Here is a 25,476-nt window from a genome sequence, read left to right as displayed (position 1 = left end):
CCTGCAGTTCCAGAGTGAATGACACCAAGAGGAACACCTTTAAATCTCATCTACTCAATGGGGCAATTAAGACATCTCCCCATTCCAGAGGTTTGTTTTAAACCAGCCTCAAAAGATGAAACCCTGTTTTCAGCACTTTCAGAGCTGAAAGGGGAGTCTTTCACTAAGGTTTACTCCTTACCCAGTAAATAAATCACATGTTCAGCAACACGAAAAATATTGGTGGGAGGTGCACATTCTTCAATTCAAAGCAAAGAGCCTGTTGACTGGTGGTCTAGTTTTGAAAGCATCTGATCTGACAGGGGAGCTCTCATCACACTACTGAAATAATTTTACGTTGTTGTCATTTTGTTTGTGGGTTTTTCTTTTGTTTGAAATTGAAGCAGTGTACTTTAATCAGAACCATCAAAGCTTTGAAAAATGCCCACATAATTTACAATGTCTGGTCTTGTTTCAAAAGTACAAGAAGTATTTGCAAGGCATCCAGCAAATATTTATGGATCAGCTACCACGTGCCCATCCTTGTTCCAACTGCAAGGGATGTTACAGTGAACAAAACAAACAAGTTCCCTGCTCTTGAGAGGAGTGGGGAGATAGGAAGGGTTGGTGTTGAATGAATGTACGAATGAATAAAATGTATGATTAAGTAGGGAACGTATCGGGGCTACTGTGCGATGAAAGAGAATTAGATTAGAGATACATGAAAATGAGTGGCTGACTTTAGATCAGACGGTCAAGGAAAACCTCTCTGAGGAAGTGACATGTAAGCTGAGATTTAAATAGTGAAGAGCCCAGCCATGCAGGGTTCTGGAGGAAGAACATTCCAGGCACGGGAAGAGCAGAGGCCTGAAAGTGGGGACGAGCACAATGTTTCCCATAAGGAGAAGGCCAGTGTGGCTGGAGAATAAAGGGCAAGGGGGAGAGGGGGCTAAATCGGGAGGTAGGCAAGGTAAGAATCATACGGGGCCTGGAAGCTGGGAAAGCAATTTAGGTCCGATCTAAGTGCTATGGGGCGCTATTGGATGTGAGAGAGGGGCTGTTAAGCGGGTAAACGGCATGATCTGACTTACTCTTTCAAAGTTCACCACGTCTGCTGTAAGAAGAGTGGAGTAACAGTAGGTACTTTTTTAATGCAGCTGGAACCATGGAAGAGTTGTTAATAAGGAAATGTGGAGGGGAAGTGAGGGCGGTTGAGTCTGGGCACCGCTGTGGTAGGAGGGGCCGTGAGGGGAGTGAGGCCAGAGCGGGGCTCTGAGGAGGAGAAGCCTGGTGTTCCTTGAGACGGCCTGAGGTGAAAGAGTCAGCCTCCAGCCTACCCGAGCCCCCAGAGCTGCCCTGTGGCCGCCTGGCCCTTCAAGTGCAGGAGCCAGTTGAAATGCGGGGAATGGAAGCCAATGTGACCATCTCAGTCTAGCAAAACAAGCCGCAGGGGGCTGTTCGAAGTGTAGTGAGAAGGATGGGTACCAACCTGTGGCTGAAGCCATGTCCCCCGGAATCCTTGGAGGCACTCCCCAACATCTCTGACCTGGGTCTGGGGGCTGTGCCCCGAGTCCCTACCCTGGCTCACATCGCCTGGATGCTATAGATGAAGCAGAGCCTTCTGCCCGGGTCAGAAGCATACACGGCCCCTGAGGAGCCCCTGGAAGCCCAGCCCTCTGATTGTCAGGCAGCGCAATGCCTCAGGGCCCAGCCTGCAGGAGATGGAGAAGAGGCTCCTGGCCTCGAAGAAGCCCTGCCGGCCCTAAGCCGCCTATGGAGCTGCAGGATGAGCTGCGCCACCTGCGCAGCCAGATTGCTAACATCATGGCGGCTGATGCAGTTTCGGCTTCGTTAACAACAGATTTCTTATCTCCAGAAAGTTCAAAGGTCTCTCCCCACTTACCTTGTTTTGGATCTTCATTCCACTTTACAACCTCCTTCGCCGTTAGTGACATCGCCGAGGAGACCCAGGTAGACTCTCTGAGCTTCCATCAGTCCTCCTGATTTGTTCTGCCAGCCCTGATATTTGCAAACCAGAACACAAAGCTACTGTGTCTCTCTCTGTCCCAGGCCAGCAGCTTTGCAGACATGATGGGTATCCTGAAGGACTTTCACCGGATGAAGCAGAGCCAAGATCTGAACCCGAGTTCATTGAAGGAGGAAGACCCTGCCTTCCTTATCTCTGAGTTTACTCTGAAGGAAGAAGATATCAGTAGAAGAGGAAACTGATGGCACTGAGCTCTGCAAACTCAGTCTCCTGCTCCGGGAATTCCTTCAATAGCTGCCTTCCTCACGCAGATGTTTCTGCCTCTCAATTAGAAATCTGCAACAGTCTTGCCAAAAGCTTGGACTAAAAGAGAAGAGTCGCATTATATGTTTTCCATATTTCAAACTTAGCAGAAGCTAAGGCCTGTTTTGAGCTGAGACATGTTGCAGCTAATTGTATAGGTTGGAATGCCCCAGTTTAAAGGGTGAGATAGAAGTTTCTGTTTTGTTCTTGTCCCTGGGTGAAAACAGGGCCTAAGTGAATGACCAACTTTATTGTATTAAACTCTGGACATGTAATATTAATTTATTTTCCATAAAGTTTGTGCAGTGTATACTCCCACTTTACCCAAACCAATATTTAATATTTTTTTATCTTTGCCAATTTGATAACCAAAATTTTAATTTAATTGTTTAATTCACATTTCCTTTACTTACTAATGAGGTTGAACATTTTTTACATGGTTTTTAGCCTTTTCTTCTTTTGTGAATTTTATGTTCATATAAGTGCTCATTCTTTAATATGGTGTTAGTATTTTTTTCTTGGTGATCTGTAAGAGCTCTTTCTCTGGGAAGGGTATTAAGACTGTCTTTGGCAATTTTTGCAGACAAATTCCCAGAGTGACTTTTGCATTCAATTTTTCAATTTTTATTATAAAAATATCACACGTACAAGCAGGTATGCTCCAGTTTTCTGTTGCTGCATAACAAGCCACATCAAAATGTAGTGGCTTTAAAACAACCAACATTTGATTGTATCTCACAATTTTATGGGTCTCAGCTGGGAGCTTTTTCTCTCTCATGGCTTATTCACCTGGTAGATTGGCTGACCTGAAGGGCCTCAAATGACTTTACTTGTATGCTTAGTGCCATGGCAGGGATAGAAGGAAGGCTGAGCTCCGCTGGAATTGCCAGCTGGAGCACCTAAATGTGGCTGCTTCTGCACGGTGGCCTCAGGGTACTCAGACTTCTTAACTGGAGGCTCAGAATTCCAAAAGACAATATTCCAGAAACAAGGCAGCAACTTCCTGGTCTTTTATGACCCAGACTCAGAAGTTACATAGTGTCACCTCCGCTGTGCTCTATGGGTCAAAGCAGTCACAAGCCCTTCCACATTCAATGGGAGGGAACACAGAGGAGGGCCAAAGAATTTGTGACTATGTTTTCAAACTTCCATAGGGTACAAAACATTTTAAAGAATAAAACAAATTCCACTTCACCTTTTAAGTCGTTTATAATGTTTTTTGTAAGCAACTGGTTTTTAAGTACTTACATTAATCTTTCTTCTTCTTTGTGATTTCTTCCATTGCTTTGTAATTCATTTTAAAAAATTATTTTCAAAGTGTGTGTCTACAAAATCAAGGACATTATCAGTTACTATATTGGGAGAAATGACTTTATGGTCTTTAGATACTTTAAGTACTATGTATTCTGGCTGCATTCATTTAATATAATTCTTAATCATTTTCATCTTTAAATTTCCATCAGTGATACATTGGAAAACTCATCTAAAAATTCAGGTTAGCCATACATTTAATTATATAGTTGCTGTGTGGAGGGGAAAAAAAAGAAGTGTGACTAAATAGTTCTTGCTTCGTACTTTGCCACATTTCTGGTTCACTCTTCCAAAATGAACTGAAATACAATGAGCTACATTTGGTCTGTGTAGCTAGTAGTTCCCATCAGGTGTTGCGATGGTGCTCAAATATTGAAAATTTGATTCATTTCATAAATGTGATTGTAGCACTCTTTCTTACAGTGTCCTGAATGACAAAGCAAAAAGGTGTCCTCCTATAACAGCATTTAATTAGTAATTATTTTAAACGATATTCTTCTGGCTAATAGAGAGGAAAGAACTCCTTGTAAACATATATTGTAAAAACTCAATAAATGCTAAATGATGATGGTCATCTCATGCTCTAAAAATTTAAGTGGAGATCTTTTCAGTTATTTTCTCTGTTTCCAATAGTGCATTTCAAAAACTGGTTTTGTCTTCTGATTATGGAACTGTGAAAGCTGTGCAGAAAGAACTAAATTGAATAAGATGTATGACACACACATAATCGTGATCTTCAGTGTTTCTATTTATCCTGTGTATCCTTCTCCTATTTTATTTTCACCATATCCAGAAAAAAAAAATTGGAGGAAGAAAATGTTGGAAAAAATCTTATTGTCTAATGCAGTTAATCACCATGAGGGCGGGGGTCATATCTTTTTTGTTTTTTTTTCAACATTTTATCTCCAGCACTAAGCATTGTGCCTTGCACATAGTAGTGCTCAATGAATATTTAGTGAAGGATGATTTGGGTAGAGGCACAAAAGTATTTACCAGCCTTTTCCTGTGATCTAGTCTGAATCTGGAGAGTTGCTTTTTCATGGAGGCAGCTATGTGTGTGGAGCATCTCCTCCATATCTGTTTCCACTACTTGCTATTCATACCACACAAGCAATGGACTGGAAAAGTCAAGCCCTTGAGTCCATTTACCATCTGAACTTTATTACGAGAGATCATTTGAGATTCCATGGCTTTCCAGAGACAAAAGGTTCTCAAATCACCTATGGTTAGCCCAAACTTTATTTATGTCTGAATATCCACAAGTTGAGCCAAAGTTCAGAATGCTGCTGGGTCCACCCTTCAGGCCCGAGTAAACGTCAGAGGTTGGGCCTTGTGTTTGAGTACACTCATGTTTTATAGACATTCAGCAGCTAGAACCATTTCAAGTAGTTCTTCATTTTGTGTTGAACACAGAATACAGGTAAAGTCCAGAACTATACTCTCCAATATAGTAGCCATTACCCACAAGTGGATATTCAAATCCAAACTAATTAAAATTAAATAAAACTAAAAATTCAATTCCACAAATGTACTAGTCACATTTGAAGTGCTTAAATAGCCATTTGTTGCTAGTGGCTACCATATTGAACAGTGCAAAACGAGAACATTTCCTTTATCACAGAAAGTTTTACTGAATAATACTGCTCTAGAATACATCACTTATATCACATTGCAGAAATTCTAAATTAGATACCCAATTCTGCACTTATTTCCTAATCGACCAATCCTGGCTTTCAAATCTTTTTATTTATCTAAGTGTCCAAAGCTTCCCTGTTTAAATCTTTTTTGAACAACAAATATAAATAATATTTCCTAAACAAGTCTCTGTGAAATATACCAAAACAAAATAGAGACTATCTATTATGCAAAACACAGAGTTAAATTTCTGAAATTCAGTTTAAATGGGGAGAAGTCCCATATGACTCGTAAAAAGTCTAAATTACACATGGTTTATAAAGCATACTCAACTAAATTACATCAAAAGCTCAGGGGAGGGCCTCCCTGGTGGCACAGTGGTTGAGAGTCCGCCTGCCGATGCAGGGGATACGGGTTCGTGCCCCAGTCTGGGAGGATCCCATATGCCGCGGAGCGGCTGGGCCCGTGAGCCATGGCCGCTGAGCCTGCGCATCCGGAGCCTGTGCTCCGCAACGGGAGAGGCCACAACAGTGAGAGGCCTGCGTACCGCAAAAATAAAATAAAATTTAAAAATAAATAAATAAATAAATAAATAAAAAGCTCAGGGGAAAACCTGAAAGTATTGCTGAATTAAAGTACTACCAGACCTGATTTGATACATAATAGAGAATAATTTCTAACTCAAATACTACTGTATGCAAATTGGATGGAAATGTGTTAATGGCAGAGATCACTTCTCTTAAATAAACCTAACTTTTTTCCCTGAGGTATTACTTCCTCATAAATTTCCTTCCTCTGTAGCAACTGCCCACATCCTTTCTAAAGTATCTGTAACCTGTATTAATGGAAATTAAATTAATGGGAACCTAGCACATAATATAACCATGAAAAGCAATAACTGTATACTTAAAAAAAAGGTTTATTTGGACAAAAGCTATATATAGTATATGTGTAAAAACAAATAAGTGCATATTTGCATACACAGAAATACAAATAATTATTCTCTCTCTCTCCTAATCAGCATACAAAGACCTCTAATATCAACTAAATGTGCACTTACATTTCGGTCAATAACAGCATCTTTTACTGAAGTGTGTCTTTATACATTGCTGGAATGTAATTTCTCCTATGATCCCCAAACAATACACTTTGATAATAATCCAGCTTCTTGTTGTCTTTCCAACTGAGTAAAAGTATCCTCTTTTTTTTCTACTTCAGAAGCTGTTCTGGAAGTGGAGTAGCGTCAGGTGAAGAGACAGAAACCAGCCCCAGACGTGCCACAGGAAGGCACAAGCAAGGACGGTAGTCCTCGATTCCGCAGGCGGGCCGAGTCTATATGTAAGTGTGAGCAGCCATTGAGGGCGCGGTGGCCTGGGGGCTGGTGGTCCACAGGCGCGGCATCTGCGGTGGCGGAATCACTGTCGCTGTTCGGGAGAGAGGGGCTGTTGGCAGACCCTGGGGTACCCGGCCTGCCTGCAGGTCCTATCTCCCACCTTCATCTCCACTGCAAAAGCCTTGAGACCATTGCTACTAATGCCAGGTTTTTAAATCCCTGAGAGTAAAATACATGTGCAGAGTGTGATTCGAGCTGATTTTTAAGCCCAGGCATGTTGAATAGAGTCTTAAAATAATCATTGCCATAGGACCTGACTAGATATCCAAGTGTTCACCAGATGCTAGAAGCTAGATTTTGCAGAGGAAAATTGCTAACTTAAGCTTCTTTTCATGATTCAGCAGATGGTTTTAAGTAATAAAAGATCTGGAGATTTGTAAAATAAATAATTCCAGTGCAAATGGGAAAATTAAAATAATCTTATCATCTCTCAGTCATGTCTGTATGTGCTTTTCTACCATTATCAAATTTCTCTTAATTGGGCCAATTTTTTTTCTGGCTGATACTTTACAGTTTTATGAGTTGTAATGAAGAAATGATTCCTATACTACCAAATGTAAAATAGATAGCTAGTGGGAAGCAGCCACATAGTGCAGGGAGATCAGCTCGGTGCTTTGTGACCACCTAGAGGGGTGGGATAGGGAGGGTGGGAGGGAGACACCAAGAGGGAGGAGATATGGGGATATATGTATACATATAGCTGATTCACTTTGTTATAAAGCAGAAACTAACACACCATTGTAAAGCAATTATACTCCAATAAAGATGTTAAAAAAAAAAAAAGAAATGATTCCTTTCAGATGACTGAAGTGCCATGTATTAAATTTTCCTAAAGACAATCTAGGATGTATGAAACAGAGCATGATATAATGTATATGGTTTCATTTATATACAATATTGAATATATCAACAGTGAAAAATAATAACAGCATGCCAGAATTTCTTTTATTCCTTAACAGATCTCTCAGTAGAAGCAATTAAAATATAAAGTACATCATTAACTTTTTTTTTTTTTTTTTTTTTTTTTTTTTTGCGGTATGCGGGCCTCTCACTGTTGTGGCCTCCCCCGTTGCGGAGCACAGGCTCCGGATGCGCAGGCCCAGCGGCCATGGCTCACGGGCCCAGCCGCTCCGCGGCATATGGGATCCTCCCAGACCGGGGCACGAACCCGTATCCCCTGCATCGGCAGGCGGACTCTCAACCACTGCGCCACCAGGGAGGCCCCATCATTAACTTTTGAACTTCGACAGAAAAAAATACCATACATTTCTGATGAGTAGACATTATCTCATAGTATCCACAGCCATTTTATGCATATTACCCTTGCCTGGTCTTAAGTGTGACTTCTGGACACACAACTCAATGTTTCCTAATATTTAATAGTACAATGGCTTTTTATAGTCTACATACTTTTATTTAGTAATTGAAAGAATGAATAGTTAAGATTCCTCACATTTTTGTGTTCTTGCTGGAGGTGCACTTGAACAAAAAGAAAAACACAGCATCTAGCCCTATAGTTAATGCACGTGACCACATCCTGTCTAGAATTAATCCATTCAGAGTTCCTGGAGAAATGCAAATACATTATTCATTTTCCTAACGTATCACATTTTACTACAGGCACCACTAATTCTATCAAGGCCAGATGTTAACCAAATGAAATATTTATAATGCAAAACCACTGAATTAAAAAATATATGCTCATTTAAGCAACAGGTTATAGAACTCAAGCCAATCACATATTTTGGAGAAGCTGAAGGAGGACGCATGACGTGTGTTACATTCATAATGTCAGGGTAAGGTTCTGAACTCAATCCAGAGAAACTGTATAACTGTTGCAGCCAACTAAAGCTCAGCTGCTTCTGGATTTCTTGTAACAAAATCTTGCTGCCAAGGGCATTGATGGGCTCACCCAGTAAAAAATTACAATAATAATGTTAAATTAAATCATAAAAATGCAGAAGGTGTTTATTATAGGGCAGAGGAAAGGAACTGCTTTTAAAGTTATGATGGAAATATCAAAAATACATTTTATTGAACTTTTAAAAAATTAAACTTTGTTTTTAAACTAGGGTGCAAAAGCAAGAAAATGTAAAGGTTGTTCAATAAACGATTTCATTCAATGGTCAACAGCAATGATTCAGCAAGTGAAAATAAAAATCATATTTATTTAACATAGTCAATTCAGTCAGAACTGAAGCTTATATTCCGATAGTTTTCTAGTAAAAAATAACCAGATGAAAGTCATTTTTAAGGAGGAATTTTGACCGAAAGGGAACAAAGAATTTGAATGCATGTCTTCTCAGTGAAAATGAACTTGGCTTATGCTTAATTTCACATAGTATAAAACTAAATATATCATGTGGTTTTTAAGTTCTAGGAAGAAATTCATTTGAAACAAATGTAGAAAATGACCCAAAAATTTAAATATGAAAACTATGACAGACTTACATTTAGGGAAATAGATCATAATAAGTAATCCTCTGTATGCCCTCCAAAAGTAAAGAATGTAAGTTTGTAAATTATTTTTTGGATAATCTGGAATTTCCTTTCTGATCATCTTTATACCTTCTGAAAATATAGATTCCTGAATCATATATCATAGACAGTTTGGTAGATTCCATATTATCCTCAAGTTGAATAACATATTTCTAAGTGACGTTTATCAGAGAAACAAGCTCCATTTGCTCCTTAAAATACCTGATGTGTCTTACACACAGTAAGCACTAAATAATATGGTGAATTGAACTGAATTATTTCCACTTTCTATTCAGAGATTAATGTGTCTCTTGGATTCACACTAGAGAGATGGTGTCTCACACATGTGGATTAATGAGCTACATCTGTAACCAAAAATATCCATGGAAAACCTGCTGAATTGATCCATATCTGTTTTATTAATCAAGCCCAGTGTGGAAGGGCTTTCTTGTGGTTGTACTACATTTTGGAGATAAATAGAGTGGGGAAACCACACTTCAATTTAGAAGTTGTTCGAAACATTGAAGAACGTAGGGTTTTGTATTATATGACAGCAATAAAGTCCAATCCTTGATGGTTGTAATGCTGATATATAAGTATATAAATATCCTGTATGTATAATTTTACTGCAGAACATTATGACAGTGGCCAAGAAGACCCTAACCATTTAACATGGAATTTACTTCTTGCTGCCACTCTCTTCCTTCCTCATTTTTTAAAAACAAAAACGTTTGGGTTTTATTTTTAAGCCAGCAAGTTAGGAACAGCCGATAGTTGAAGCAGATGGCTAGAAGTCAGAAGCCCCAGATTCTATCCTTGATTCTCCTACCAACTGGGAATGTGGCCTTGTCCAAGTCATGAGAGTAAATCGACAACAAAAGGGGGTTATAATGCCTTACACATGCATGGTGCTTTATGATCTTACACAGCACTTTCAAATATGATATATTATTTAACCTTACTCACAGCCTCCTAAGACCCAGAGACACTAAATCAATTGTTCACAGTCATCTCAGTATCAAATGTCAGAGCCAGGAACAGACATATATGAGGATTCCAAGCTGGTCTTTGTTTCCTTTTCTCTACGCCACACTGCCATGCTATGGTACCTCCAAAGCTGGGCTGTCCAATATGGTAGCCATGAGCCACATGGGGTGATATAGCACTTGAAATGTGGCTAGTCCCAATTGACATGTACTTGACTGTAAATTTACACACAGAATTTCTAAGACCTTGAACAAAAAAAATAATGTAAGCTATCTCATTAATATTTTTATATTGATTCTACATCAAAATGATAATATTTTTGATATCTTGAGTTAAATAAACTATATTATTAAAATTAATCTCACCTGTTTCTTTAACTTTTTTAATGTGACTGCCAGAAAATGTAAAGTCACATACATGGCCCACATTGTTTCTGTTGGTCAGAGCTGGACTAGAGGATTCCATTGTTCAGAGTCCACAATACGGATTTCACAGTCCTGGACTTCTTTATACACCTGTCTTGATGTAGCTGAGACCAATTTCCAAAGACTCTGTCAAACATAGAGCAATGTAGATTCACAACAATAATTCAGTCATTCTTACCCATTTTTATAGGCAGGAGAAAAGTCAGACTTTGTTAGTTCATGCCTCAAATTGCTCATTCATTAAATTGTCTCATTTTATACTTGTAGAATGATCGAAAAGCTTAGAGTAAAAGTACCTTGGGGGGCTTCCCTGGTGGCGCAGTGGTTGAGAGTCCGCCTGCTGATGCGGGGGACGCGGGTTCGTGCCCCGATCTCGGAGGATCCCACATGCCGCGGAGCGGTTGGGCCCGTGAGCCATGGCCGCTGAGCCTGCGCGTCCGGAGCCTGTGCTCCGCAGCGGGAGAGGCCACAGCAGTGAGAGGCCTGCGTACCACAAAAAAAAAAAAAAAAAAAAGTACCTTGGAAAGAACTATAAATTATATTTATGACTCTGTAGCACACCTTATTTTAAAATGTGTTCCCATTAAACATTATGAGTGAATGAGACATTGGACTATTAGGTGATATAGGCAATGTAAAATAATAACTATATATAAATTTATTATAAAATAGAGTATATTTTATTCCCCCACCAACTCTTTAAGATATTTTATATATAATCCCTAAAGAAGTAGCTTATTTCTGCTTTGAAAAATCTAAGTGAAAGTCCTCAGGAAAAATGGGTTCATATTTAGGAGAAAAATATATATATAGCAAAAAACAATAATCAGGCTCTCTGACTTCAGACTATACTACAAAGCTACAGGAATCAAGACAGTATGGTACTGGCATAAAAACAGAAATACAGATCAATGGAACAGGAGAGGAAGCCCAGAGTTAAACCCATGCACATATGGTCACCTTATCGTTGATAAAGGAGGCAAGAATATACAATGGAGAAAAGACAGCCTCTTCAGTAAGTGGTGCTGGGAAAACTGGACAGCTATATGTAAAAGAATGAAATTAGAACACTCCCTAACACCATACACAAAAATAAACTCCAAATGGATCAAAGACCGAAATGTAAGGCCAGACACTATCAAACTCTTAGAGGAAAACATAGAAAGAACACTCTATGACATAAATCACAGCAAGATCCTTTTTGACACACCTCCTAGAGAAATGGAAATAAAAACAAAAATAAACAAATGGGACCTAATGAAACTTCAAAGCTTTTGCACAGCAAAGGAAACCATAAACAAGATGAAAAGACAACCCTCAGAATGGGAGAAAATATTTGCAAATGAAGCAACTGTAGCAAAACTACAATGAGGTATCACCTCACACCAGTCAGAATGGCCATCATCAAAAAATCTACAAACAATAAATGCTGGAGAGGGTGTGGAGAAAAGGGAACCCTCTTGTACTGTTGGTGGGAATGTAAATTGATACAGTCACTATGGAGAACAGTGTGGAGGTTCCTTAAAAAACTAAAACTAGAACTACCATATGACCCAGCAATCCCACTACTGGGCATATACTCTGAGAAAACCATACTTCAAAAAGAGTCGTGTACCACAATGTTCATTGCAGCTCTATTTACAATAGCCAGGACATGGAAGCACCCTAAGTGTCCATCAACAGATGAATGGATAAGGAAGATGTGGCACATATATACATACATATGGAATGTATATACATACATATATATACATATATATACATACATATGGAATATTACTCAGCCATAAAAAGAAACAAAATTGAGTTATTTGTAGTGAGGTGGATGGACCTACAGTCTGTCATACAGAGTGAAGTAAGTCAGAAAGAGAAAAACAAATACCATATGCTAACACATATATATGGAATCTAAAAAAAAAAGTCATGAAGAACCTAGGGGCAGGACAAGAATAAAGACGCAAACGTAGAGAATGGACTTGAGGACACAGGGAGGGGGAAGGGTAAGCTGGGATGAAGTGAGAGAGTGGCATGGACATATGTGCACTACCAAATGTAAAATAGGTAGCTAGGGGGAAGCAGCCACATAGCACAGGGAGATCAGCTCGGTGCTTTGTGACCACCTAGAGGGGTGGGATAGGGAGGGTGGGAGGGAGACGCAAGAGGGAGGAGATATGGGGATATATGTATACATATAGCTGATTCACTTTGTTATAAAGCAGAAACTAACACACAATTATAAAGCAATTATACTCCAATAAAGATGTTAAAAAAAAAACAAAACAATAGCCCACAATACTGAAAAGTAAAATCTATTTGGCATTTATTATGCATCTCAGGCACTATACTAAGAGTTAGACCAAGATTATCTCATTTAGGGATTTGAAAATTAGCAACAGAGAGCAGAACCAACTTTTAATGGTTAAAAATTTTTAACCATTACTGCCTCTTAGGTCAATGCTGTTTGAAGTCACAATGTGAGCTATGGAGACAGTATTAGAATATGAGGGAATATTGGGCAATAAGAGAAGAGCTCTGCCCTCAAAGAGGACACAAGTTGGTAGACTTGTGAACATGTTTTTGAAAAATACATGCTTATAAACAAGATTATATGAAGGAGGAATTACTCTTCACTTTCTAAAGGTTTCTTTATGTTACGATAGAAATCTTTATAGCAATGTTCTCCAGTGTGTTAAAACTTACCTGTTATTTATAAAGCAAAGGTCTCATGTAAAACAAAACTATATAATATGAGTTTCAGAGCTTTGTTCTTCTCTATGCACTTGGAGGAAAGTAGGCTGAAATAACCTTAAATATTTTCTGGAAAAAGAAGAAATGAAGCCAAATAAACAAAAAGGGGATCTAAATCAAAATGGCACTGAAAATCACAAAACAGTGAAAACTGAAGAGTTTTATAACTTTTTATACAATAAAAATAATATGTTACCTTAGAAGGCTGACATTAAAAATTGTGTATGTAAGCTAATTACATATTAATATTTTTAAAGATTTCAAAATATATAACATTGCCAGTTTCTTAATGTTCATGCTTACCTGGAATGAAATTTAAAAAAATATTAACAATAGCCAACTCTAGGTAGCAGAATTTTAGATATTTCTGTACTTATTTATACTTTTTTGTAATAATTCCAGAAGAAACAGGTATTGCTTTTATAATAAGTGAATAGAAAATTTATTGTAATCAATTCCAAAATTGATTGCAAATGAGAAAGGCAAAAATTATCTTGGGGGGGAGCATAAAATGCAAATTTTGTTCTCAATCACAAAATTTTAAAATAATAATATATTTTATAGGTTCTTATTTCCAGTCATTATTGCCCTTCCTTTGATTCAAGATAAAGCAACCTGTGGACTACTCAGTTTCTCTAGACATTGAGGGTGAAAGCTAGATTGGGTTTTCTAGATTTCCTTGAGAAAGCAATTTACCCTCAGTTGTGAACATGAGTATAAAGATCAAGGTTGTAATATGAGCTCTTAAAGCTCAAAGTTGTTATTGCAGCAATCAGAAAAGCAGAGCATCATGTAAAGGGTACCTCTTCACCGTAAAACAAACTGACCATAAATCATTTCTAATAGTATCTACTTAAAACTGGCCTTAGACCTTGAGATGTATAAAATGTCATGTGAGAATATATTATATAATCATATCTTTGAGCAGGATAGGGTCTTAGTGATGCTAAAGAGTGAAATCTAGAGCTGTTTTAGGCATCTCTTTCAAATATTCATGGAGAAATATTTAGTCTGCTAACTTCTTTTATGACAACAACACTAAAATTTTACTACAAACAAAACTCAGAAATGAGTTCCTTGTGCCATTTAATCATTAAATCATAAATCCACAGACCATTAGAGCTGAAAGGGGCCTTCTAGACTATCTCATCCAATACCAGTGTTTTACAGATGAGAAAACTAAGAAGCATAAATTATTTTCTCAGGAAAAAGTGAAACCACTGAAAATATCCCAAAGTATCCAGGAATTCCTGTAAGCTTTCATAGGAAGGAGTAGGTATTTCAAATCCTACCAGAACTTGATAGTTTGGTTGTGGGTACTCCTGGGCAAGGAAGAAAATATACTAATATTGGCTAATATTCATATAATATATGAAAACACATTCACAGTGAATGCCTATAAAGTAAAAACCAAAAGCATAACAAAGTCAATGATTTCAGACTAGATCACTCACTCATTACTCAGCTTCCTTTCTTCAGTGAGTCAAATAATTGAAAGGAGCTTTCTTTGCCACTTTTCAGACACAAATCATCTATTATCCTGGCTACTTCCACAGTTGCTGATAGACCAAAGAATAATGGGACAGTCATTACTTGAGTTAAAAAAGAAAGGGTGTCAAAATCCTCCTGATTTTATGCATTTATGAAAAATATGCTTATAATAAAATTATATGTATTAAAAACATATTCCTCATCCCCCCAAAATACATACTATACATTATGGAGATTGTCCTGGAACAAGTAAATATTAAGACTCTTTTTCTAAATTTGTCTAAGAAACTGAAATAGTAACACTTGATTTTAAGGAAAATAGGACAATGCATGTACTTGTACTGTCATCTATAAAATAGGAAGAAGAGTAGATTCTTGCAAAGCTGTTTAAGGATTAAATCAATAACAGTTGTAAAGTGCTTAGTTCAGTGCTTGGCACACAGTTAACATTCACTAAGTGTCAGATAGTAGTCCTGGTAGTGATATTATTATTTAAAGCACGATGACTCCTCCAAACACACCCTTCCCCTCAGTCAAACCAAACTCTTGAGATTTCCCTCACTCTTTCATGGCACATGCTGACCCCTCTTTCCAAATGTTCTTTCCCTACTTCCCCTGGTGAACCCATCAGCCAGGGTTCAGCTATGAAATTCCCTCCTCTTACTTGTCTTCCCTCATCCCTGCTCCTTAGTTGCATTCACCCATTTCCCAGGGTGCCCTGCAATATGCCTCTTCTAGCAATTGAGACATGACTTGTTTTTACTTGATTTCCCCCCTCTCCCATCTAACACACACATGCACGCATGCACATGCACGCATGTACACATGGAACTGAAAGTGCATCACACTCAATGCATCACACACATATTTTTGTATCTCTATAGAAACACCTATTGAAATGAATGAACTAACTCCTATATAAAAAAATAAGTGACTTTTTTCTTCATAAGTAGTTATCAGGCTAGAATGTGTATCTAGTGGCCTCAGTTTTGAAGGGGAAAAGGGGTGAAGGATATAGTGGGAGAGCTGGAGGATACAACTTGGCAGCCCTGGGCCCTGGCTCTGCCACAAGACTAACCTTATGGTCTTCAGTGAGTCATTTAACTGCCTGGACTCACACTCTCCTTCTTAGCAAAATGAATGAGTTGGGCAAAATATTCTCTGAAGACCCACTCAGTGCTAACATTTACATGATGCTAAACATTGGTTCATCTCAGTGGTTCTCAAACTTCAGCAGGGATCAGAACCATCAGGTGGGCTTGTGAAAACTGATTCCTGGTCAGCGGGTCTGAGATGGGGCCCAAGAATTTGTATTCTTTATAATTTCCCAGGTGATGCTGAGGCTGCTATGGGGGGGTGCACCAGACTTTGAGAACCAGTGATTGATTAATCCTAACACAGGATATCCTGACACTGTCCTTTTGCCACCTGGCAGACAGTAAATTCACAGTAGGGTGGAGGCAGATAAACCTGGGTTGGCTTCTGTGAAGCTGCCATCAGGAAGACTGTGTGCCTTTGGGTGAGTCCCAAGAGTGGCCACAGAAGGCAGACATTGCTGACCATGACAGTTCTGTTAAAGGCCCACGTTGTGGGCAAGGGACAGCCCGAGTTCACAATGCTGCAGGGCACAGAAAACAAATTCTAGGGTTTGAACCATCTGTTAAAACCTACTGCTTCTGAAGTCACAATGGATCACAATTGCCATCTAGTGATGGCTTTGAATTACTGCATCTAGAGACTGCGGAATGAAATGATGCTTTAATTTGGAAGCTACTACTTTTTACCAAACTGTTCAAGATGAGAACTTCTGAGAACAAGCTCTAAAGTATGCTGGTCTTATCTACACTTGTACCTAGGCACTGTAGAAATAAACAGGCGTATATCACTTACTATGCGCTAGGCACTGTTCTAATACTGTATCTATGTTCAGTTATTCACAGCAACCCAATAAGACAGCTACAATTATTATGCCCACTCTATAGACAGGAAATACAACTACAGATGTACAAAGAAATTAAGGAACTTGCCTGAGGTAGAGTGGTAGAGCTGGAATCGAACCTAGACAGCTCCTGGAGAGATATTCTCTTATATCAGCAATTTAAATACACAGGTAATGGAAACAATTGGTACCTGCACAGTAGTCCCACCTTTACCATGGTTTTCTTTTCTGCAGTTTGTTACAGTCAACCACCATCTGAAAACATCAGATGGAAAATTCCAGAAATAAATAATTCATAAGTTTTAAATTGCATGCCGTTCTGAGTAGCATGATGAAATCTCATGCCCTCTCGCTCCGACCCACCCAGGATATTAATCATCCCTTTGTCCTATCAGTTAGTCATTTAGTAGCCGGTTCAGTTATCAGATCGACTGTGGCAGTATCTCAGTGCTTGTGTTCAAGTCACCCTTATTTTACCTAATAATGACCTCAAAGCCCCAGAGTAGTGATGCTGGCAACTCGGATATGCCAAAGAGAAGCCATAAAGTGCTTCTTCTAAATGAAAAAGGGGAAGTTCTTGACTTAATAAGGAAAGAAAAAAATCATATGCTGAGGTTTCTAAGATCTACAGAAAGAACAAATTTTCTATCTGTGAAATTGTGAAGAAGGAAAAAGAAATCCATGTTAGTTTTGCTGTCACACCTTAAACTGCAAACATTATGGCCACAGTGTGTGATAAGTACTTAATTAAGATGGAAAAGACATTAACTTTGTACAATATTTGGAGAGACCACATTCACATAACTTTCATTAAACCATATAATTGTTCTATTTTATTATTATTGTTGTTAATCTCTTACTGTGACTAATTTATAAATTAAACTTTATCATAGGTATGTAGGTATAGGAAAAAACATAATACATAGGGTTTGGTACTATCCAAGGTTTCAGGCATCCACTGGGGGTCTTGGACCATACCCCCCACAGATAAGGGGTACTACTGTGAATAGTTACCAGTTCACAGATATGGGTCTGAAAATTTTTATGAAATATATACTGAAGAATTAATTTTTTCTGATTCTTCCAAATAAAATCAGCTCATGTATAATAACTAAAGAAATGTATCTACCTACACAAAGACACCACAATGCAACAAAAACAGCACCAACTTGGAATCAACTTCCAACTTGCTGTGCAACTTTGGACAGTTTGTTTAACCTCTCTGGGCCCCACTTTCTTCATCTATAAAGTAGAAAAAATTAAAATGTAGTTCACATGGTTTGAAGTTCTTTAAAGCCAGGTAAATTTTTGAGAACTGCTCAAGTTATCCAGTGAATGTGGTCACAAGAGCAAATAGGGAGATAATGGAAAGTAACCATACTTGTTGTTCTCAAATTGTCCTGCACATGGGAAAGGAGACAGAACAGCAGGTTAGATCTCCTGGTCTATTATGCAGACGTGCTTGTGGTAATAATGACACTCATGGTGAATGCAGAGAAGTAGAGCTCAATCAGGGAGATCTATGTTTCACTTCTCTTCCTGAGTGCTGCACTTGGCTTGTGCACGTGAACTCTGCACCCCTGTATATCCCTGCCTTCCAGGAGTCCTCACCAAAGCACTCCTGCAGAAAAGTCGAATCTTTGCTGGTGGATTGAGGTCCAACCCCCCTCACTCCAGACTTCTTTTATCAGATTTCCTTGGATTTAAAAACCTGCTCACTGCTAAGCCTTTTAACTCTTTAAGACTTCTCAGTTACCATACCATTTCTAACCTCAATAAACCAAACACTACAGGATGGTTATCAAACCAAAATACTAGTGGTACAGAAACACAAAGGTTGGTTACTTGCTTGGTGCTGAGCTCTGATTGAGCAGAAAAATGGGTATTTCCAGCACCTATTAAAGGATCTTTTGGATTGAACACATAGAATGTAATTATGTATTACAATTTACATGAGAATTTTCCTGCAAAGAGCTCAAGTTTCTATAAAGTTATTTTTAAAATAAAGATCCTCAAAATAAGGTGATGGTACCTAAATAATAGTGACTCAGGTTACGTTTTTATAGAGAGATCCTAAAACTTGCTGATATGAAAAATGTTTCCTCAGTATTTAATCAAACTCGGGCTTCCCTGGTGGTGCAGTGGTTGAGAGTCCGCCTGCCGATGCAGGGGACACGGGTTCGTACCCGGCCCGGGGAAGATCCCACATGCCGCGGAGCGGCTAGGCCCGTGAGCCATGGCCGCTGAGCCTGCGCGTCCAGAGCCTGTGCTCCGCAACGGGAGAGGCCACAACAGTGAGAGGCCCGCGTACCGCAAAAAACATAAATAAAATAAAATAGTCAAACTCATACAAACAGGAATAGAATGGTGGTTGTCAGGGGCTGGGGGCAGGGGAAATGGGGATGTGCTGTTCAGTGGGTATAAAAGTGTCAGTTACGCGAGATGAATAAGATCTGCTGAAGGACATTCTGTTTATGGTTAATGATACTGTACTATACCTTTAAAAACTTAAGAGGGTAGATCTTATGTTATCTGTTCCTACCATGAAAGAAGGGAGAGAGGGAGGGAGGGAGGAAGGAGGAAAGACTTGCTGTCCAAGTAAGGTCAGACTTTAAAAACCGCAGTAACTTTGAGAAACTATTTTTTAGGGAAATAGGATTAGTCTTCAACATTATTCTTTGTGATCTACACAATGTCATATAACCATAACTTCCCTCAAAACTTAAATTCAAAATATTATGCATTGTTCAAAATAAATATTAAATTTTAAAAGGACTATATAAGGTCTCAGAATTTTTGATGCAAAAAAAACCAAAAAAGGAACATATCCTAAACTTTGAGCCTGAGCAACCAGATACATAAGTGGTAATATCATTTTCCAAAATAGGGGAGCCTGGGGTAGAATTAGTTTTTTAAAACTTATAATCCTCTAATCCTGTTAGTTAATTTCATTTCAGAATTAATTTTTTAAAGTGAAAGGAGTTTTTAATTCAAGAGGATTTGGGATATGTCACCACCTTTTTAAGGTTGAGCCATGTTTAGCAACAGTGATATTCCACCACCATGTGGACTCCCACTCTGAGATAGAATTCTGAACCAGACAATCAGCCTGATCCAGTGTGATGTTTCGAAATATTCTTTTGTAAAATAGTTTCAAAGACCCATGACTGGAGAATTATAAAATCATGCCTTCTGTCTAGGACATGTTTATAAATATGCATAATGGAAGCCTAGCTCTCCACTCTTTCAAGAAGTAAGGTAAAAGTCCAAAGGACTCAGTTCAAAGGAATGTTAAATACCAGCCTGAGATTTATACTCTTGGGAAAGAATGTTACAGTGGAAACAGGGGAGAAATGTGCTTGGTTTGTGAGCCAGTGGCTCTTTTGTGGGAACCAGAGTCTTGAACTTTCAGGCAGCTGTGTTGTACTGAGTGTGACCGCAGAGATCTGGGGACAGTGCCATCATCACATCACCCATATATGATTGCTAAGAGCAAGAAAACCCTTTGGGTGTACAGAGACTTAGCCAAAATCGCCGTAAATATGGATAGAACCAAAACTAAGTAAACAGTATTTTAAAAATGGATACAGGAATTATTTTACTTATATGTAGAGAAAACTGAAGGGACACAAAATTCCAAGGAAATGTGGTTCCTTTGTCAGGTCCCCCTTTTTCAGAGAATGCCTCCTTTTCAACATTTTAGCTTGTCTGATGGATACTAATTAGCTATGGTTTTTTATAGATGAAGACATGAAATTCTAATGGCATATAAAGACAGGGACCTTTCCATCTTCTTTATTGCTGTGTCCCCAGCAATTAGAACTGTACCTGGCACACAGTTAGCACTCAGCAAATCTTTGTTGAATGAATGGAGAAAAGATGGAATAAATTGCTAAGTCAAAGGAAAAAATAGAAAGTAGAAAGGAATCTTCTCTTTCTAATTGTTTTTAGGTAAAAAGCCATATTGTCAGCTGAAATCTAATAAAAATTACAAGAGAAAATTTTCTTTCAGGGGGAGCAGCTCTTGTATAATGCACTCTTTTTCTCTGGTGTCAGCACTGGGTTCTCATTGCCCTGCATATTTATAACATTCATTGGCACTGAGCATTAACAGATCTTTATCTTGAGTTTCACCAGTTTTTATGTAGCCTACATATTTCACCCAGTCTTCATAGTCTTTGTCAAGGGGGCATCTGAAGAGTTAAACAAAAAATTGAATAATTGACAGGCTGGCAACCACAAAATTTGATTTCTTTTGACCACCCACTCAGTTCTAAGATGCTATGATTCTAATTTGCCTTAAATTTACATCTGTTCGGTCTTCTTAAAAATAATATATTTTTTTTACATTAATTCATTCACCCTTACCAGTTCTGACCTCAAGCTCAAGGGCAGTCTTTTTTCCATTGCTCTCATTCTATCTGGCCGTAGCTATTGAGTAGCTAAGGATTGAAGCTAGTAAAGAGAGAAAAATATGAAACAAAAAAGGAAACATCCTTTTAGGAAAGTATTTGATGAGAAAACAGAAGCCTCAGATATCTAAGGCATAGGCTTGCCTGGAATCTGGTCTGGATTTTAGAGGCTGTTATCACTCAGCCTCAAGTGGATCAGCATGAATCTGTTCTTGTATCCAATGTTCTTTGAGATCCTTGACCCTAAGACCTTTTAGAAATGTGTATAAGTCATTCTAAAGTGAGAAAATGAATAGGATACATTCTATTAGAAAGCTAAGAGGAGAGAAAATAAATCTTTCCCATCTCCCTTTTTGGTGACATTATACTTTAAAAATAGGTATGGGGAGGAGCCCAGGGGAGGAATTTCAGTTAGGCTAATCTACTTACTAATAGAATTTCTTCCAGGATACAAGAGCCTTTGGCAAACATTGGTTGGCACATTCTTCCTAAAAGGTAAAAGGCTTTTTCTTCCTTTGGCAGGTTTTAAAAGACACTTAAGAGTGTCAGGCAAACCTTCCACACCATGGCCAAAAGCAGGTTAATCCAAAACACACAACATCCCCAGCCAGCTCAAGATCAACAAAAAAAATTAGGTCTAGGGATTACAGGATGTTAACTGTGAAACATAATCCCATGATATTTATGGCTCCGGAGAGTGGGCAGAGCTACTCTCGAGCGCTATGAAGTACTCCTTACACTGGGGCAATTGCTCATATTTGATGCTGTAACATGTATCGTATTGAAGAGAACCAATGAGTCACAATCTATGCAGTAGGGTCATAGTTCTCAAACTTTAGAGGGCCTAACCATCAACTGGAGCAAGCTTGTAGAAAATTTGGGTTTGGGGTCCACTTCCCAAGCCTATCTAGTCAGACTCCGTGGGGAAGGAGATTGGGAACAAGGAAGGCCAATGAGTAAGATGCAGGTGTTCTGCACACCACACATTGAGAATCACTGCCCTGGAGTCTGGAGCAAGGTCCTTAAAGTCAGGACTGTCTCCAGCTCTAATTCCCTGCACCTAGCACTAAGGCTACCTGGTAGATACTCAAAGACTATTTAAAGAATGAAAAGCAGTGAGCACTGATGGATGCCAGGGACTGTTGTAAGCACTCTACACATATTAACTCATTTAATCCTCATAATAAAGGACTATTATTAGCCTTGGCACTTGCTGGGCACTCTGCTCGCACACTGTCCAAAGTGTCACCTGACTGGTTCCTTTGTTACATTCAAATGTAAAGTAGCATCAGTTTTACACCCATCCCATCGCCAGATCCTGTTCCTTTTCTTTACAGTATTTGCCTCTAAAGTTATCTGGTTTGGTTTTTTTGTCTGACTCGCTTCACTAAAATTTAAGCTCCACGAGAATAGAAATCTTGCAAGTCTTATTTGTCACTGTATCTTTAATGCCTGACTCACAATAGACACCAAGGAAATATTTAAATATTTAACTGAATGTATGTTAAAAACGCATAGTAAATGCAAAGTAAAGAAGTTGTGTTTGCTATATAATTTCTTCATTCTCTCAGAACTTCCAAAATTTATTATGATAAGTATAAAAAAGTGAAAGAAAGACTTCTAACCCAGAAATGTCCTGAAGCTGCTTTCCTGATCTACCTTGTCCCAAGTCAGAGACTGGACATGAGAAAAAGGGAGAACCAAGTAAGGGTTAAAGTGGAAAGTCTGGAAGATTTTTCACTCTAGGGCAGCAATATTTTCTTTGAAATGAATTCTTAGGACATCAGACACACCCATGTTCAAACATAAGTAAAAAACATATTCCAAGATTAAATGTACATGATTTTTAGATTAACCAATGTTTTTATTAGCCACATAATGCCTGCTTTACTAGTTTAAAAAGCTGTACCTACATGACACCAAAAGAGCTAGTTAAGTCAATGAAACTCAAGCTGATTGCTTCAATAGTGATACCGTGCACCTCAGATTGCACCTCAGATTTGGGCTTGAACGCCCGTACCGGGACTCGAACCCAGCCTAAACCCAGATTGGGGCTTGAACCCACAGTCCTTTAATTAGAATCACTCATCTGTGTCTGGACTTACTGAGGCTCAGGTTCTTTGTGTCTCAGCACAGAAGCAATTCAGCAAGAGGCAAAGTGATAGGCAAGAAGTAGATTTATTAACGTAGGATGCTTGTAAGAGACACAAGCGGGCAGGCAAAGGAGCTCTGCCCTGAGGATTAAGTGGGCTACAATTTTATAGTCAAAGGAAAGGGGGAAGGGAAAAGACTGCCTTCTTCGAGTAGACATGAGGCTTACATCACTAGTTCCTCCTTCATATCAGGCAGGAGAGTGTCTGACCCTATGAGGTCAAACTAGGATTATCATAGCACTTATTCAAATCAGTAGAAGGGTGGTGACATTTTTCTTCCACCTAATGGCCTGGGGCATATCTCGTGCTTTTATTTATGGCTTTATAGTTAAGCAAGCCTGCTTTGTTCCACTGCGTTCCAACAGCTTTCTTGAGCGATCATTAACTTACAGTGGTCTCCCAAAGTTTCCTAGGTTTCCCTCTCTATCTATAGTCTCCTACTGGGACTTCTACAACTACCTGTATAACTATGCTATTCTATCCCTATCAGTAGTAAGAAGAATGGGTAGACCAGTTCACTCCAAATGGTGAATGTGTCAGGATCATTGACCATTTCACCCTGTGCCAACAAAATCAAAATCAGGAATTGAATGTAGACTCAGGAGAAAGAAACTCATTTTAAATGGGTTTCTCACATCATATAGCTCAAAACCACAGGTCCTTTGAAAAAGGCCACTAGCTAGTTGATGTCATATCAGTGCCAACCAAACTCCGGCAGGATTCTGACCATGGATGATCAAATCAACCTCCCCCTCTTCATTTATGGTAGTGGGTCTCAGGCAAACAATAGCTAGGGCCAAGGGATTGCTGCTGAATGAAGCTTTTGGTTCCAAGTCATTTTTACCACTTGCACTGAAATGCCAGAAATGAATGTTGTCAGGGATGCTGTAGGATAGAACATATTCAAAATCAACTAGAAACATTTAAGAAAAAAGTTTTTCTTGTTGTATTTTGAGAATATCTTTTTGCTATGATCACTCAGGGAGTTAGCCAGACCTGGGCTGGCTTCATTAGTCATCTTAGAGAATGTGGATAGATTATGGGAAAATCTTTCCATTTTTGAGAAATTGCTGATCACAAATCATACTCACTTCAGTCAGTCTTTGAGGCTTAGTATGAAACTTGGAAGTACAAAAGTAAATGTGGGAAGGGGCAGGGGAGGTCATGCAACCAACAGTGAGGTCTCTTCGTTCTACAAGAAGGTGAAGATTCTTTGCAAAGACCTTCACCTCGCAAGAATCTTGCTGCCATCCACCCCACCCATTGAGAAAGATTTAAGAAGAACTTTTAAAAAGATAGAGAGAAATTTGTTTTCATTTTTAAATTTTGCTCGTTCAATCAACAAAGGTAATTTCCTTGTCCACTACCCAGGCCTTCAACACCATCTGGGTTAAGTCAAAGCCAGGTTTAGCACTTTTTATTTCCATTTTGTGATCAAAACATGATTTGGATTACAAATTTCTCTGAGGTTCATGCATAGAGCTGAGAGACTCTGTCATTTCCTTATCAGAAGCAACAGGAGAAATTCCAAATATGAAGACTCACAAAGATTTATTGCCTCAATTCCCAGCCTGACACTTGGCTCAGCGCAGACAGTACACAGCCAAAAAGAAGTCCTCTACTAAGGTATGAAAGGAACTGGCTGCTTGTGAAGTCCAGACGGGAGTGACACAAACAGGGGTTTGGGCTTTTCCAAGGCCAGCAGAACCTAGTCTGTTTGAAGTCGGATCAGTTGATTTCTTGAACATTTCAAATAAGCAAAATTCTGCAGGAAATGGGAGCCAGATGAATTTTTAACTCAGGAGTTCCTTGGAAGACAGGCAGAAAATAATCAAACGACATCCTCTAGTTTCATTTTGGCCTTTCTCCTAGACCTACGCTCTAGAACTATACCCCAGACATGTATGTAGAGACAGTGATGGAATAAACTCCAGGAGGGTTACAGGTAGAAGAGTATTTAAATAATAATTTGAATTTATTTAGATAATAATTTAAATTTTATTTACGTAAGAGTTGTATTTAAATACAAAAAGAAACAATGTGTCTGATATAAATGTAGACCAATTTTAAAATACTACATTATTTGGAAGAGGCTCCAAAACATTTTAGGAAGCATCTATGGTAAACTAGGCACTTTGTTGGCAATTTTCACAATGATCCTCTAAGGTAGGTTGTCATTATTCTCATGATACACTTAAGAAACTGAGGCTTCTTGAGATTCAGTGATTTGCCAGA

At 38.7% G+C, this 25,476-nt stretch overlaps 1 protein-coding gene and 1 pseudogene across 4 annotated transcripts in view; both read left to right on the top strand.

Moving 5' to 3' along the window:
• The window catches only part of COL8A1 (collagen type VIII alpha 1 chain), a 155,467-nt gene that overhangs the window by 92,029 nt on the left and 37,962 nt on the right, over nucleotides 1–25,476 (top strand). For all 3 annotated transcript variants that reach the window (XM_082626195.1, XM_082626194.1, XM_082626196.1), the window contains one exon: nucleotides 6,434–6,553. The gene's annotated coding sequence lies outside the window, so the exon portion shown is untranslated. The remainder of the gene's footprint in view (nucleotides 1–6,433; nucleotides 6,554–25,476) is intronic.
• On the top strand, nucleotides 1,376–2,233 carry LOC309807020 (mitochondrial fission regulator 1-like; annotated as a pseudogene). Its single transcript has one exon. The product of its transcript is annotated as a mitochondrial fission regulator 1-like (transcript).

Source organism: Mesoplodon mirus (assembly GCF_964341445.2).
Source record: "Mesoplodon mirus genome assembly, chromosome: 6".
NCBI lineage: Eukaryota > Metazoa > Chordata > Mammalia > Artiodactyla > Ziphiidae > Mesoplodon > Mesoplodon mirus.
The sequence above is the reverse complement of the archived record's forward strand: the minus strand, read 5'-3'. Positions and strand labels throughout refer to the sequence as shown.